Source organism: Pelodiscus sinensis, chromosome 14 (assembly GCF_052426305.1).
Source record: "Pelodiscus sinensis isolate ZL-2025 chromosome 14, ASM5242630v1, whole genome shotgun sequence".
In the NCBI taxonomy this organism is placed as follows: Eukaryota; Metazoa; Chordata; order Testudines; family Trionychidae; genus Pelodiscus; species Pelodiscus sinensis.
In genome coordinates this window covers 43,850,875-43,864,093 of record NC_143065.1, presented here as the reverse complement: position 1 = coordinate 43,864,093, position 13,219 = coordinate 43,850,875, and the positions used below count along the sequence as shown (strand labels likewise).

The 13,219-nt window shown below is 46.6% G+C and overlaps 1 protein-coding gene across 4 annotated transcripts in view; it reads right to left on the bottom strand.

Moving 5' to 3' along the window:
* CORO2B (coronin 2B) overlaps positions 1-13,219 on the bottom strand; it is a 134,421-nt gene that overhangs the window by 76,999 nt on the left and 44,203 nt on the right. The window contains exon 2 of one of the 4 annotated variants that reach the window (XM_075896844.2): positions 7,729-7,837. The exons of the other annotated variants lie outside the window; for them this stretch is intronic. The gene's annotated coding sequence lies outside the window, so the exon portion shown is untranslated. The remainder of the gene's footprint in view (positions 1-7,728; positions 7,838-13,219) is intronic. 4 annotated transcript variants of the gene reach the window in all.

The window sequence follows — 13,219 nt, the reverse complement described above, 5'->3', positions numbered from 1 at the left end:
GTCACACCTCCACTTGCTAGAGGCAGACAAATAAAATTAAGGACCAAATTTGCACATTTCACTGCAATCACAACAGGGGGTGAACATTAAACATTAACTCTTTACCGTGATTATTGATGCTCGGATACTTCACTGTCCTCCGCTCCGGTTTTCCTCTTGCAGGACAGGGAATACTTTATACTTCAACAACCTACTAAGAGCTCTTTCTAGATTCACCACCATTGTGGTGTCTTCCTCTGGAGTCTTCAACCAGAAGGATCAGTTTACAATGGCAAGAGAGGGGTTCATAAAATTACCCGTGTCTTGATGCTGCAAAATCTGGTCAGGTATCTGAATCCAAGGCAACCCAAACCTTCACATTTCATTCTATTTGCTATTCAAGAGGATTTTCCAAATGCCAAAATAATTGAGAACAGTTAGCGTGGTGCATTTAATTAAAACGGCGTGGGGGTGAAGGGAAGTTTGGCACATGGGAAAGTTAGAAACTAGGTTCTGATGAAGTTTTCCAAAGATCTGAATCAGTTCCATCTCCTACAGACCCTTCCACACAAAGCAACCAACCACAGTTTCACCAGGGGCGTGTCTACATGGCAAAGTTATTTCGAAATAACGTTATTTTGAAATAGCAATGTGAGTGTCTACACAGCAATTCTGTGATTTCGAAATAATTTCAAAATAACGGATGGTTTCATTTGAAAGCTATAAACCTCATTCCACGAGGAATACTGCTTATCCCAAAATAGCTATTTTGTAATAGCGGCAGTGTGGACGCTCCCCTGCTGTTATTTCGAAACAGCTCCTCCCCAGGGCCATTCGAAGTAATTACTCCCCAGTGCCTCCTGGGGCTCTACATTGAGATAGCGCGTCCACATTAGGGGAGCCGGCCTCAGACTCGTTTTGAGGCTTCCCTGTAGTGTAGACACGCTATTTTGAAATAAGCGATTGCGGAAAAAAAATCCCCAAGTGAGTAACTGCAGGAGAGAAAGAAAGGAAGAGGCAGCACCAAAAGGAGTGAGATCTATTTTCAGATGGGACCTGAAGGGAGATGATGAGCAAGTGAGGGAGGAAACCTTGAATAGATTTGAAAGAAAAGTCGGAAAAAACTGACTAGCTGTGTACTTGGCCCTACTCCAGTGACTCAGAGCCAAGACAAGAAGCTTCCTTATGGATTGACAAGGGACATCTCATCTGGAAATGATAGTGTAACCACCACCAGGTGGATCTGAACCTGGAACCTCTGGAGCTTAGTGCAGGAGCCTCTCCAGCTTGAGCTATAAAGGCAGCTGGTGCTCAGCATAGGCTGTAGAGAGCTCCCTTGTGCTTAGATCACTTACAGTGAGGGTATGTCTACACTTGCAGCCTAATTCGAACTAGGGCTGCAAATGCAGGCATTCGGAATTGCAAATCAAGACGGGATTTAAATATCCCGCGCTTGATTTGCATCTTCCTGGCTGGGCGTCTTTTTTTTAAATTAACAAGCCCAAAGTAACTGCCCGCGTCTACATGCGGCAGTGAAACAGGCATTTGAAATAAAGCCCTAGTTCGAACTACCTGTTATTCCTCCTGCAATGAGGTTTAACAGGTAGTTCGAACTAGGGCTTTATTTCAAACGCCCGTTTCACTGCCATGTGTGGACGTGGGCAGTTACTTCGGGCTTGTGAATTTAAACAAAAAAAAAATGGCACCCAGCCGGGGAGATGCAAATCAAGCGCGGGATATTTAAATCCTGGGCTTGATTTGCAATTCCAAATGCCTATATTTGCAGCCCTAGTTCAAATTAGGCTGCAAGTGTAGACATAGCCTGAAAGATAAGTACCACTGCATGGGACAGAGACCCACACTAGGGCTAAGTCTAGACTGCAAGCCTCTTTCGAAAGATACTTTCGAAAAAGCCTCTTTCGAAAAAGAGCGTCTTGACTGCAAGCAGTACTTTCGAAAAAGCAAGCCGCTTTTTTGAAAGAGAGCACCCAGGCAGTCTGGACACTCTCTTTCGAAAAAGCCCTGTTTGCATTCAAGAACGCCTTTTTTCGAAAGAGCACTTTAGAAAAAAGGCGTTCTTCCTCGTGAAATGAGGAGTACCGCCGTCGAAAGAAAAGCCGCGTTCTTTCGATTTAATTTCGAAAGAACGCGGCTGTAGTCTAGACGCAGGTGAAGTTTTTTTGAAAAAAGGCCACTTTTTTCGAAAAAACCCTGCAGTCTAGACTCAGCCTAGGTGTTTGGGTTACAACAGCATCAGTACTGGTGCCCATGGGTGGCACGTTCTATAGGCAACAAGTATATTCCTGTCATGGGGGCCAGGTCTCCCCTCTGGCCCTGGCTGTTGCCTCCATGCACTTCCCCCCCCTTGCATACCGTGGCCTGCCTGCGGGTCATTTAAAATGGCCCATCCTCTCCCCCCCCCCCCACAGCACAGTGGGGCTAGAGCACTGCCAGAGGTGCCTCAGGTGTGCCTCCTCCCCTCACACCTCATCCCTTCCCATAGCCTGCATCCCCTCCCACCCCTGCACCCCTTCCAGCCCCCCTATCCCCTCCCAGAGCCTTCACCCTTACCCCTCCTGCACCCACACCCTCTGCCTCAGAGCCAGCCCCCAAACTCCATCCCAGAGACTGCACCCCGTACCCCTCCAACCCCCGACACTTCAAAGACTAGAATCCCAGCAAGAATCTCCTGCTGCTCTCCCAACAACTCAATGAGTAACCTCTGGGAAATAGGAGAGGTCCGGCTCTGTGCGTGTTTTCACCTGGCCACCGCCATGAATGCGGAAATCCCAGCCTTAGAATGGTCTTTACTATAACAGAGTCTCATGGAAAGAGACTTTCATAACAACTTCTCAGGCACAATCACACCCTAGCTGGAAAGCCAGCAGGTCAGAACTCTAGGAGACAGGGACAAGCACCGTGGCAGCGAAACAATCTCTTTTTAAAGGGCAGCCACATGTATCCAGGAGCTAGCGAGGTGCCGTTTTAATGCTAAGTAGCACATTACTTCTGTTCTACGTTCGTGAAAGACGTGTTCTGTTCAGTAGCCGTCATGTGACTCATGCTTCAGCAGAGAAGTTATTGTAGGAGTTATGGTGTTAGAAAGCAAACCCCCCCCCAACCAACTAAGGAACACATCAAAGTATGGCTGTTAATTTTATAAGTCATCAACGGCTTAATCTTCCATGCATATTAGGCTAGACGCAAACAGGAAACCTGACTTTAATCCATTCAGAAATCTAATGGTCCGATGCTTCACAATCCAACCTTGAAAATTCCTTTTGCTCACATTAAAGTATTTGGAGCTAATGAAGTTGAGTCAAAAAGATTTAATATGTTGGCACATCTGATTCCTCATCTTCATTACAATTCAGTGGCAAAGAGAACCACCTTTTTGGGATGTACGTGTTTAAGTTAAATGTCATTAAACCATGGAAAGTTTCAGAAAAATCTAGATGCACAACAACAAGTCAATTCGTGGTGTTGTGAAAAAACAGGTTACACAGAGCTAGGAGAACTTTTTGGCCCTCACTTACTTTGGTGGAAAATGCCAATTCAGCCACAGTACAATACTCTGAATTAGCTCAGTTTTTCTGAATTCTTCATTTACAAAAATAACCAAATCCTTCTCTCCCCACCCCAACTGTTTTGTTTTCACATTTAACAACAAAATATTGATTTTTTTGGTTTGAAACAACTTTTGAGATTTCCTTTGTGAATTAAAAAAAAAATCAAAATGTTAATACATTCTCAAAGTCTAAATGAAACATTTTGTTCAGCCCAGAGTGTTTTTACCATGATTCACCAGACATTTAAAAGAAAATTGTCATTTAGACCTGAAAACTTTTAAAAAAAACTTTTCAAAGTTGCCAGTGATCTGAAAAATCAGCTAGTGATTCACCCAGCTCTATCAATATAGCCTGGGCACGTATTTACATATCCAGCCTTAACTTGGCATTTTCTAGCCTTTCTGCTTTTAAGGTCAGACCATCACTCTAATTTTAGTAATTATTCTTTTGATCTCAGCTCAAAGGTTCTAGTCAAATTTGGGTACGTCTACACTGCATGGCTATTTCGGGATACCAGAAGCAATTTCGTAGCTTCTTTCGAAATAGCTTATTACGGAATTGGTAGTGTCAACACAGCACTTATTTCGAAATAGAGCACTCTTCTTCCGACTTCCATTACTCCTCGTACAATCAGGGTTACAGGAGTCAGTGTAAGAAGTCCTCCAGCTTGACAGTATTTCGACACTATTTCGAAATAACTGACTGCCGTGTAGGTGCGGACTAAGTTATTTTGAAATAATGTTGCTGTGTAGACATAACCTAAGACACTAGACAAAACAGATATTTTTGATTTAAGTAATAGGAAATAAGCATATTTGCTGCCCAAGAAGTTAAATACACAGGGACTGATTGTAAATTGAATTGGCAGATTGGATGCAGAAAGGTCATGGCATTGAATTAAGGAACAGACTAAGAATAATCAAAAAGGGAATGAAAAAAATCCTTCTTAATCCACTCGCGCAGGTGGCATGTATGTTTTGAGCAAATTGTTTCTGAGTATTGCACTATAAGATACTTAAGATACTGCTCAGTGGCTCTCTGGCACATCGGCAAATACTGTTCGTACCCACGAGAACCTCTTATACTCAATCTCTTCGGATCAAGCCTTTAACTGTACCCCTTTATACATGTTATTGACAGGGAAGTTTTACATTAAATGAATCACCGCTATCAACAGGGGACTCAAGCAAAAGCTTGCAAGCTATTATAGAAGAGTTGACGTCGGATCAGCCTACCCAAGAACTCTGAGCAGCGAGCAATCACTCTAATCCCACTGCATTATTGCACTCCGGGAGTGACAGCTTTGAAACGACTACTTTTTGTTGTAATTACACATTACCACCCACCTTCCTTCAAAGAACCAAGGAGTTCTAACAAATCGCTTTCATCTTACACGCCATTAGCAAACGGAGCCACTTGTGTACGGTACATCTTCTCTGACTCATATGCATCCGTTTAAGGTGCCTATTGATCGGCCCAGAAAGTAGCTGGACCGATAGCGGTAAGTAATGGAACCCTTCGGCATGTTCTCAACTTTGAAAGCGAATGTGCGTTCCTTACAGGCGACCTGTTCCTTGGGTACTTCTGCCAAAGGCTATAGCTCTCCTTTCTAATCTGAATACAGTCCCAATGCCAGCGAGACTGCAAAGCTTCCAGGTGGGGCAGCTACATGACGTTGGTTGTCAGTGGTAAGTAGGACGGATGAGATGGATGTACGGATGAGGTACTTATGAAGGGTCTGAGGACTGCCTGCTAAATTCCCCATTCCTACCCCAAATCAAGCCATTCAGTCTAAGACTACAGCAAAGGCAGGATAGTAGGATAGGCATGCCTCAGAAACAAAATAGTCACAACCAAGCGTCACTTTAAAAAAACGTACAGTTGCTGCACATTTAATTCTGAGTTCACACAGTCAAAACTTGAAGGTTCTTAACTTCAGGCGGGGGCGGGGGAATGGTTTCCATGGGCCCCCAAGCAAAGTTTGCTGCAGCCCAGTTCCATACCGCCTGAAGGGGCGGGGCCTCGGGCAGGAAGGGTGGGGCTTGGGCAGCCAGCCCTCAGCGCCACCTGGACCATGGTGAACTCCCCACCCCCAGCCTTCAGAGCTGTGTGGAGTGCACGACTCAGCACTCCAGCGGCAATTTAAGGTCCTAGCCACTGCCGCTGCCACTTTGAATCACAGGGATTTGGGGGAACTGCCCCATTTGCCCCTCCCCCATCGGTGGGCCTGACTGCAGGATGCTTTCGGGATACCCCGCTGTCTAGACATACTCTATGGCTAAGTCTAGACTGCAATCTCTTCTTTCGAAAAAGTGAGCTGCTTTTTCGAAAGAGAGCACCCAGGCAGTCTGGATGCTCTCTTTCGAAAAAGCCCTGTTCGCATTCAAGAACGCCTTTTTTCGAAAGAGCACTTTCGAAAGAAGGCTTTCTTCCTCGTGAAATGAGGAGTACCGCCGTCGAAAGAAAAGCCACGTTCTTTCGATTTAATTTCGAAAGAACGAGGCTGTAGTCTAGACGCAGGTGAAGTTTTTTTGAAAAAAGGCTACTTTTTTTTCGAAAAAACTCTGCAGTCTAGACACAGCCTAAGAATAGATCTTAAAGCCATTTCTCTTAAAGTTCTGGTTCCGTGGAGTCCAACTGTGGAGGAATGTTCCATTCAGACCCCAATCACCCATGGAAACTCTGAAAGCCAGAAGGCCTTTTCAGACTGGATCTGGTTATGTCACTGGCTTGGGATCTGGGCCTCTTGAGTTTCTACAGACGTTTCCATTTCAGGTTCTTGAGATTCATTCAAACTAAAAGCTGGGAGGAGAGATGGGAGGAGACAGGGCCAGACTACCTTCTCCCACAGAATGACCGACAGCAGGGGGCTATGGGAGAGGAAGTCTGGGGATCCTGACATTGCTCAGTTTGGGTGTGACCACCCTGAAGAAGATGACGACACAGTGAAGCTATAAGAGACCAGGGCCAATCATGCTTTGAATTGCAGAAGAAACCTCTCAGCTTTAGTGTCCTGTCCCTGGACACACAGAGACTCCTGTGCTACCTATCCCTGGAATGGGGCTAGTCGTGGAAGAGGTAATAGTCCTCTAGGAATTCTGTCCGGGACTAGAGGAGGGACAATCTGCAACCACGTGCCCCCCCAGCCTGGTCCTACTGCATGGGGCAGGCAGAAATGTATGAAAGAAACGTTCCACCACACACAGACCTAGGAAGCAGAATCAGACATGGAGAGGACAATAATTTGCCTAGAATCACTAGGAAATCTATTTAAAAACAGAAACCACATCCTTCCGCTCCCCATTCTTTAGTCACAAGATTATCTTTCCTCCCATTATACAGTTTTTATTTAGCATTAACTCAGATGCAAACCCTTGAGCACAAGGACAAAACAAAACAATTCCAGGAGGGCCAAGAAGAGGAAAAAATATTTTCCTAGAACTCTGAAGTGGTAACCATAACTCAAGTCTGTGGAAGGCAAGTACACCCCTGCGTCAGATAACCATATTGTAGCATATAACTAATTCATTAGCTTTAATGGAGAAGCTTTGTGTAGATAGAACATCCTCCACAATGCATCCTCCACAACGGCAATTCTCTTAAAAGGCCCCTTGGAGCAGAGAGAAGGGAGCAAGTCAGAGGTACAGGAGGAAGATTAGGGCAACCAGAAGGACTGACGTTTTAATGCCCTCTTTGTCGGAAGGCAAGACATGATAGAGTAGAGGTGTGGCACAGTGCAAGACCTTTGCGCGTTGCATAAGAAAACGATATGCAGAAACTGCCCAGACACAAGGGTCACGCACAACCTACAAGTGCACAAGCAAGTTAGGTCTAGCAACATATCCAGATGGCTGCTCTGATTGTTTTATTTTTGGGACCAACAGAAACCACAATGAGCACCACTAGGAGGCGCCACAAATGATTAAAAAAGATACTCCTCTATTCCAAAGCCCTACAACTTAGTCAGAATTGAAGTTCACGTATTTTAAGAGTTGGTGTCAGTCTCTCCCATCGAAGTCTGGTTTCCATGTCTATGACCAGTGTTCCGTCCTCAACCCTAGGGGAAATGTACTCTTCTGCAGGAAGTCATATAAATTCATTAAGGTGAGCAATTGCTATTTTATATACAGTTGTCATGTGTACATTGCTCACTGTATAAATTTAGAGCTAGACAAGTTACCTTTTTCTTCAAGGAGATTCTTTGCTAGAGGAGACTGCCTGGAGTGCATTTTGGAGGAATGACTAAGACTCTGGTGCACTCGTTTTCATATCACAAAAGTCAGACACATCTGAAAGAAAGTTTTAAGTTGTAGAAATCCAAAAATTTGTCAGAGTCAGATGAGAAGAGAGACTTTGTGCTAAGTGTTTAGTGCCCTCATCTTACCATATATTTTAGAAATGTCCATCTGTCTGTGAGTCCGTTTGTTAAAGAACTCTTCCTAAACAGTAAGAGCTAGAATGACCACCAAATTTGGGATGCAGCTTCCTCTTAGCCTAACGTAAAACAAACTCAAGGTTTGGTTGTGTCACCACAATGGGATTTGCCCGGAATGCGATTGTTTCTCATAAAATGGAAAGGGAGGAATCTGGTAGGAGGAACAGCTATGCTGTGGAATGACCACAGGGGGCAGCAAAGGGCCAGAGATGGGGGTTGGTACAGCTATAACCCATTGGGTCAGGAGCAGAAAGGGGCGGAGAAAGGGACAGCTATTTACTGTCAGAAAATGTGTGTGTCTGTTTCTCTATGCACCCCTTTCCAGCTGTGCTCGCTGCCTCTGCAGCGGCCATGGAGAGGGGCTTCTTACCTAGCCTCAAGGTGCTGAGTTGAGAGAGGGCTGGGGTTGTCCTCTCTCCCGGGGCAGCCTGCATCCTGAGCCCCTCCTCCCCAGCCCCACCCCAGAGCAATGATTGAAATGAAGAAAAACAAATCTCATTTGAGTTAAGGGACCCAAGCAACGATGGGTAATGTGTCTGGTAATCATATATAAACTCTCAAGAGATTTTTTTCAGAAAAACATTATCCCTAGGACAACCACACCCAAAAAGAAGAAATTGAATCCAACCCAGCTGTGAAGCTGGCCTTTTAATGTGGCCTTTTAATGTGGAACCCGTGTTTATTGACCTAGTACTGGTGGCCTGGCCGCACACCGGGCAGGCACCTCATTATTTTAGTTTAATTTAGAGAGATTCTGAAAAGAAGAGACAAAAACTGAACCACCCATAAACTGAGGAAGCCAGGGTCTACTAGGACTGGTAGCAGGCACTTTGTATCCCCTGGATACTGGCTGCAGAAGTCTGTAAATATTCCCTTCAGTTTACAAGAGTAGACGCTACCAGGTTTTGCAGTTGCAAACACAGCATTGCACAAGGGCGCTACTTCGGGAGGGTCTGGGGAGGGCAGCAGCCGTGCGCTCCGGGCGGTGGCTTGCTTTTCATCCCATTCCCCGGACGCTAAGGGAGAGGGAAAAGTGCTTGCATTCTGTGCATGCCTCTCACAACTGGTTGGTGAAGGAAGCTCCCCAGCCGGATGTGAGAGGGAACGGGATGAAAGTCTCAGTCATCATTTCAAAGAGACAGTGAGTTTCTAACCATCATGATTAGAGGGGAAAGCCTGAAAACGTGACCCACCTGCACTTCAAAGACTCAATAAACAAATGGCAAAAGTTCAGAACCGACATTTCTTATTTAAAAGCCTCCCAGTTTTCAAGCCAAACTCATAACTTGGGGGGGAACCTGGCTCACGGGGAGTTAGCCGTACAATAAGCACAGGGCTATGTCATTGGACGTGTGATAGGAAAGCAAGAGCGAGAAGATCCTTGGATTGGGATGGATGATTCTTCTTTGACTTGTGGGAAGGCGTTGATGGTCACCAAGCTACATGCAGTAGCTCCATTAAGTCCCACAATACACCACCCACGTCCTTTGAGGGTGTTTTGCACTCTGCAGACTGAAAGGCCATGAAACAAAGAATTTGACCCTCTGGCATGGGAATTGACAGCGATTTGGGTGAGCGTAGAGAGAAAAATAAATCTCATGGGAAAGTAGAGTATTTTCCTGGTCTTGACAGAGTTTAACACCCATTTAAAGCTAGAGGGGTATAAGAAATCAAGTCATGTTTCCTATAAAAGCTGATTTTATTAAACTGAATCCAAGCCAGGTCTGACACAATGGCTTTGTGCACCCTACAGAGCACAGAAGAGCAGTCTGCCAAAAGCCACCGGAACACAATCGTTGTCATGGACAGGCTGAACAAAACCCTTCCCCCACCCACACCCCAGCATCCAACCATATTCAAACCTAGAGCAAGTCAGTAGTCTTGTCCACAGGCCAAGTGGGCGTGGACCTTGTCAGCTTCCCAGCTTGCCCTGGATTGGAACGGCATTCAGCACGAATCGTGGAAAGCTACTTCTGGCTGACTTTGTTCCATGTTTATATTAGAAGCGGATCAAAAAAGCTTTGGGGAGGCAGAAATTTAACTTGGCTCGACACAACCAGCGGACCATTCCAGACAGATTATTTCACAGCCATCGTGTCAGCACCGGAGCCGTCAGGAGAGGTGGCTGCTGGAAAAAGCTGGGGCAAACCAGGTGGCTTATCTGCATACAAGTCAGTATTCAGAGCCACAATTTAATGCCGCCACGAAGCTAAGTGAGTGCCCAGGACAGCTAGGCACGGAACCCAGAGGAAAACGACTGCAGGGGCAGATGAGGCTGTTCCTATACTAAGTAGGACACCGTCAAAAGCGCACGTCAAATGCACAGCAGAATGTAACTTGGCAGGATTCCAATGCAATCAATACAGCCCTGCCGGTTCACAGGCATTGCTGATCGGCCTAGGGGAACTCGAGAGATCAGGGAAGACCTCTTTAGACAAGATGACAATTGCGGTGGAATTTCCCAGACTTGAGCGAGGTACGGACCCCAGGCGAAGCCTGACCGCGAGCAACGTGTTCTCCCTGAGGAGAGGAGCCGGCCTTTGGCTAGGCTATTTGTGGGACACCAAACTTGCATAGCAAAACAGTCACGCCCACGTAATTAGCAAGGCTGCCACTTTCTGACTTACTAATTTGAGAGGGCAGGTTCTAAGGCAGGGGCAGAGGCTACAGACCCACAGAAAAAAATCAGTGGGGGGCCACACTTAAAAACCCCTCACTAACGTGGTGTCCGACTGAGGAGCAGAAAGACTCTCCTCACATTCCCCTCACACACTAGAGCCTGAGGGGGTCCCAGCCTGGTAGATTTTCTGTGCTCCTGCCCCATGGTGAGGCTGGAGCACCAGTACAGGCTCCCCAATGCAGGCCAGATTCAGGCAAGATGGGGGGCCGCAACCGGCCCTGGACCTGAGGTTCCCCACCCCTGTCCTAAGGGAACAGGGCTCTGGCATAGGGATGTGAATGTATAATCGGTTAACTGATGAACCTTGGCTTATCGGTTAAACGCTCATGGTCACATGCAGGCTCCCGCCCCGCTGCTGGGAAGACAGCTGCCACCCTATATCAGAGGCAGCAGTGTGGGGCAGCAGCCAGCTCCCTGGGAACGGGGCTGCAGATGGGAACCACCTGTCGTCCTGTGCTGCTGCCTCTGATACTGAGGCAGCAGTTGACTCCCAGGGAGCCGGCTACAAGGGCGGGTAACCATTAACCGCTGTTTTCCAGTGGTGACGCATTTACACGATTACCCGCACTTCACCATCCCTGTTCTGGGCGTCTGTTGGCCCCTCACAATCGCACCATCATTGAGATACAATGTTGGGGCCTGACATCGTCACACTCAAGCAAGGAAGAGATGCAGACCCTGCGTAGCATAAGAGATGGAGCGAGGCCTGAGGCCAGGCTGGACAGGACTGCTGGGGAGAACTCTCCATGTAACAGGTGGCAGAGTGGAGAAGCCTGCCCGACGTCTATGCTACCCCCGGCCAATTAGAGGAGTAAAACGGATATGCACTGTAATTAACCCCCCAACATCAGGCGGGGCTCTTCGGTGGCCCTGATTCACCCAGTGAGTGAAGTGCCAACGCTTGCACCTGTTGGGTTTCACCCAGATTGTCCGGGTGACTGACTGTGTGTCCGGATGCCGCCTGACAACCCCTGATGTCTGTTTTTCTGACCTGAAGGCATGGGGGTGAGCGGAGAAAAGCAGCAGGGGAGAGGAGGAGCAGGCTGGAGGTTATGCTCACGCTTCAATACCTTGCGGAGAAGACGGCCTGTGTCTCTTGCTGTGATTTCCAGCCTTCACCTCTCTTTCCTCCATGAGAGGGGCACACACTCCCCTGCTCCTCGTCTGATTGACATTTTTACAAGCAGATGCTGTGGATGAAGGAGGTGGGGAACAAGAGCGCCATTTACGGGGGCGTTAGAGGATCAGTAGCCTCTCCCCCCAAGTCTGAACCCCTGGATTTCATACTTGAGGTCTGCTTAAAGCCCAGGCCTTCGCTCCAGAGGCAGCTCTGCACTGCAGCCAAGTTTGTGCTGCTCCCAGCTTTGCCTTTACAGGAGGCAGGATGGCAAAGGTAACAAAAGGCTTTGTTATGCGAGCAATTGAAGAATCCGAGACCATCATGAAAACACTGTGGGGGATACTCCACTTAAAAGAGAGAAGGGGGAGGGAATGATCTGCATTTGGACCGCTGCTGTTAAACTCCTCCTACATGTTCTTGGAAAAGGGGTAAACAGTGAGGTGGCAAAATTGGCAGGAAAGACCAAAAACACACCCCACACTCAAAAGAATTTAGTCCAAAGCTGACTACAAAGCAATCTCACCAAATTGGGTGATGGGGGAACATAAGGGCGGATGTAATTCAGTGCTGGTAAGTGCAAAGTAATACCCATGGGAAAATATCACCCCAAGGAGGAAGGCGAAAATTTGTTCCTCTTGGTTTCTGAGGACAGGACAAGGAGTAATGGGCTTAAAGTGCAGCAGGGGAGGTTTAGATTGGACATTAGGAAAAAATTCCTAACTGTCAGGGTGGTCAAATATTGGAATAAATTGCCAAGGGAGGTGGTGGAATCTCCCTCTCTGGAGATATTTAAGAACAGGTTAGATAGACATCTGTCAGGGATGGTGTAGACGGAGCTTGATCCTGCCTTGAGGGCGGGGGGCTGGACACGATGAACTCTCGAGGTCCCTTCCAGTCCTATTATTCTATGATTCTATGAACTGCACATACAAAAATGATGGGGTCTAAAACAGCTGTCAGCGCTCAAGAAGGAGATCTTGGAATCATTGTGGATAGTTCCCTGAAAATATCTGCTCAAATGTCCAGTGACAGTCTAAAAAGCGAACCGAATATTGGGACTCGTTAGGAAAGGAATAGATAATAAGACAGAAAATATCATATTGCCTCTATAGGAAATCATTGTATGCTCACACCTTGCATGCAGATCTGGTCACCCCAACTTAAAAAGATATGCTGGAATTGGAAAAGGTACAGAAAAGGCAACAGAAATTATTAAGGGTAAGAGAAAGCTTCCAGATGAGGAGAGATTAACAAAATTGGGAGTTTTCAGCTTGTAAAAAAAATGACTAAAGGGTGGGGGGGATATGTTAGAGGATTAGAAAAATCATGAATGATGTGGAGAAACAGAATAATTCCTTCCTTTATAGGCAGCAGATTTAAAACAAACATAAGACATTATTTTGTCATAGTCAACCTGTGGAACTCTCTGCCAGGGG